This window comes from Solanum tuberosum, unplaced genomic scaffold (genome assembly GCF_000226075.1).
Source record: "Solanum tuberosum cultivar DM 1-3 516 R44 unplaced genomic scaffold, SolTub_3.0 scf00036, whole genome shotgun sequence".
NCBI lineage: Eukaryota > Viridiplantae > Streptophyta > Magnoliopsida > Solanales > Solanaceae > Solanum > Solanum tuberosum.
Genome location: NW_006238960.1, coordinates 1,627,557 through 1,632,275, shown reverse-complemented (window position 1 = coordinate 1,632,275; position 4,719 = coordinate 1,627,557).

Here is a 4,719-nt window from a genome sequence, read left to right as displayed (position 1 = left end):
GGCTCGGAAGCACACATGTCGTCCAACTGCTGCCTCCCTTATATATTATACTAATAAAATTAACCGCGCTTTGCGCGAGAATTTAATATCACGAAATATATAAAATAATACTTAAAATTTATCAGTTACTAAAACTAGAACACTATATTATCTTACATAAAAAATTAATGAGGTAAAGGAAAATGAAAATTATTACATCTTATCATTTATCTTTAATAACATAAGCATAAATTAATGATAATAAAAATACATACCAGGATTTGTAGCAGAAGCAATAGTGTCACTGAGCCACTCAACATGAGTAAAGTACACAAATATTCAATTGTGAAGAAGAAGAAGAAGAGGTTCAAAATTTTCGTTGTTAAAATGAGAGGAAATCTCTCTATTTATAGACAGCAGATGGTAGTGTGAACAAATATTTATTGTGTCATATCGAAAAGGTTACAACTATTTGGAAAAGTTGCAACTCTTCAGAAAGGTCACAACCTTTCATAAAAGTCGCAACTCTTCATTAAAGTCGCATTTTTTCATAAAAGTCACAATTTTTCATAAAAATCACAATTTTTCATAAAAGTCGCAACTCTTAATTAAAGTCGCAACTTTCATAAAAGTCACAACTTTTCGTAAATGTCACAACTTTTCATGAAAGGGAAAGGCTAGTATTGGAAATAAATAAATTAAAAGTGAATTATGGTTTGTGGTGGCGTCACGTAGGCGAGCCTAAGGTTCTCTTTATATATATTTATATATATATAATTATATATATAATTATATAATATAAATATAAATAAGAATAAGAATGTTTCCTCCATTTCTCTTCTCCTCTTTCCATATTAGGGGTCACATACTTCCAATTTATGACTCTACCCCTCTTAATATCTCAAACTACAAATTATTGGTTACAGTTGTACAAACTACGACCCAAGTTCTTGTCTGCATATACTCGCACAAGTCGATTATTATTCAATAATCTTTAGCTTATTATTCGAGTCAAACTAAACATGAATATAATAAGCACAAAAAAGACATAATCCAAAAGACTAACGTAAACGTTTTACAAAGTCTTACAATATATCTATTTATAAGGACTATAATATGGAAATAGTGTCATGATAATATATTTATAAGGACTATAATATGGAAATAATGAATATGATTATTAATTATTTATAGGTTATGATAACAAAAAATTGTGAGTTAATTAAAAAAAAATGTGTGGGTAATAAATATCAAGGTCATTAAATTTTACGTTAAAGAATTGACTTTTTTAGTTTCTTAACATTGCATATTTATATTTATATAATTAAGAGAGTTACAAGAGTAAAAATATTTTAAAGTAGCACATATATGAGGAAAAAAATAAAAATGAAATTCAAAATATTAAACTTTCAATTGGGAAAATTGTGAGAAATTTAAAAGTTGTAAAATGATTAAGAAAAATATGCATAAGCATATAAGAGAAAATAAAATACACATGTTCTAAAAACGAAGGCAAAATAACATCAATAGAAACCAACATATTGCATAAAAGTTGTAAGACGGTCAAATAGAAGATACTGAGTCATGATATCAAACTAAAAAGCCTTTTAAGTTGTATAATAATTGCACCAATCAACACGAATAAGATTTTTAAACACAAGATTACACTATATTTAGGAACCTTCAAAGAGTACCCTGAAATTAAAGATCCATAGATAGCATCATATACTTTATTAATCCAAATATCTTGTTGTAAAATATATTGAGCATCATTAGTTATCATATTTAACACTAAAACAATCATAATATTTGTATTTTAAAAAAGTGAGATTACCAATTGAAAGTGGAAGGAATAAATTGAAAAAATGAAGCATTATGAAAAGAAGAGGATTGATTATCTTTGATGTAGGAGAAAGATGTCACAACCCAAAATCTAGTCGTGATGGCATCCGTCTTATCCCATCAACACAGGTTAGACAAAACCCAACGAAATAAGGAAATGTGAAAGTAAATTAGAATAAAAGACTAACATATTTTCAACAACACGAATAATATAACATAGCTCAAATATAACCTCAAAACCTGATTGTCATGTGTACAAACCTCTAAGTATTACATTAGATTAAAAGAAGTACAAGTCTGAATGTCTTTGTTTCTAGAACAGAACAAGAACATAATACAAGAGTAAAAGGTGTCCGCTGAGATGACAAGCAGATACCTCACAACTCTCCACAGTAAGCCTCAGACGTAAAAGAGATTACGATGATCCAGACTCGTAACCTATACAAGTGTAGAAGCAAATGAGTGAGTATCAAACAAGACGGTTCTCATCAGCAAGCAAACAAATAACTCTAAGTAAAGCAATACATACTACAAGTACTCCTAACACTCCAATCAAACCTCTACAAATACAGCCCACACAGAGTCATCCCAACCAAACAGTTCACAATTTATATAGCACACAATATGTGTAATAACACTTCAATATAAACATGACACTAATACAATGTTTCATATTCATCACCCACAATGTCCATAACAAGCAGTCACAAAGTTCACAAGATGTGCAATGCAATGAAATGAGATGTCAAATATAGTGATGCATGTATGTCCTAACGATACACACCCAGTGAATATCAGGCTGGGACCCATGGGAGACTCATAAAGTCCATGTAGCCGTCAGAACCATTTTCCATTAGTATGCTCATCAATTTTCGGAATCATTTCCCATTGGCATCGCCGAAATCATTTTCCATCGGCATAATCATCAAAATAGATCTCATCACATTGTTTTAAAACCAATGCAAATAAGCATGTCCACACAAATACTAAGAAAATGATAATTTTCATATCAATACTCAACCTCTAACAACACAATCATGATACATCATTAATAATAAATCAATATAACCAGTTTATGCCAAAATAAGTCTGCCCATAATGTAAGGATCCTAAATATACATTTTTCATCAAAAACTGAGTCCAAATTGATATAATCACAATTTTCCCTAAGTAATACACGGATAAGAAAAGAAAATCAGATGAAGAAATCATGAGATAATGCTGAAATGGGGATTTGATACTAACCCTCATATTAAATCGAGAAGAATGGTGCAAGAATCACTTCATCCTAACTCTAGAACTCTCAATATCCTCAAAATATCAAATGAACACAATCTGAAATTTTAAATACCTAAAACAACAATATTTACACTAGAAACCAATCGCTGAATTTTCACTAAAAGGTCGTAACTTCCTAACACCATAGCAAAATGACCCGATTCTTTTTCCTAAATGTCTTAAATAATGATACGGACCTTCTCGTTCAATCGAAACTCAATTCTATGCTCGTTTGCCTAGTCAAATATTATTTCTGCTCGGTAAATTAGTTATTTCATATATCACGATAAAAGTCCAATCCCGACTTAGCGGAAATGCACCAAACTTTGTAGATCAGTCCTATAATTCATGCTCAAATTTTCAGAAGTTTTGAAATAATTTTTCGATCCTTAAAACTAATAACAAACCTTTTAGTTGACACAAATTGTTAAAACAACGCCAAAGCACCCAAAAAGCTTAAAAACTCACCTAAACCTAATCCATAACCTCTCAAACACAAACCAAATATGCTACTAGCTTGGAAATATTCCAGACTCAATGGAATCATCAAAACACCCAAACAAGGTCTGTCACGACTCAGGGGTACCCCCTAGATATAACATGGCACATAGAACCCTGAAAGGCTCCATGTATGTCACTTAGCATATCATAACATAAGCATACAACAATAAGAGTAAAAACGCATTTCAAGTCTAAAATTTTCATTCAAAGAAAAGCGGAAGTCTTGACTCTAAGTCTCAACATAGTCATCTATTACAATATTCGAATGAGAAAAGGGACACAGCCCACACAACATAGTCCGAAAAGGAAATACAAGAAATGAACTACAAAGAGACAACACCCGTACTTGAATCATGAGGACTTACCAACAAGCTAGGAGAATAAGCAAATCCAAGCTTCTAGCCACAACGATTAGCACCTTGAGAACCGGACCCTACACTTGGTGAAAAAAATATAGAAAAAGTATACGTTAGTACAAAAATGCACTAAGTATGATAGCCATGCGTAAACACATTGAAAACATGCTAAAAGGGGACATTTTAGTAGAATGCATGCAATTTACTAAGTTTAAACATCATTATGAAAATAGTGGAAAAAGCATAAGTCATAAGCATATTCATTACATAGAGCATCATAACATAAGAGGAACATGCCATAAATACCCTCAAATCATACTTGTGCAATGCATGAATAAGACCCCATAAATCTCACCCATGCTAAGTAAAGCTTCTTAAGTAACCATAGTTCATAATTCATATTCTTGTTCATATTGTTGTCATAGTGGAATTAAGCCTTACCGACATAGATCATGTGAGCTAACATGGAATCCGGTGTCTACCCCACACCGAAAAGGGGTTGTCCTACTTGTCGAAGGTAGAACCATACTCTTAGCTTAGGTGGATCCACTAGCTAAATACATATGAGGGCACATAGTTTATGGGATAAGGAGATTATTACTAGAAGTCCGGACTCAACTAGCGTAGAAGGTTTCCATCTCATGAGATACATACTTGGGAACCCGAGACTCAACTAAGGTAGAAGGAACCCATTTGGGAAGCCAGACTCAACTATCGTATAAGCTTCCATCTCATATTCATATCCACTCGATGCTAAGCATTA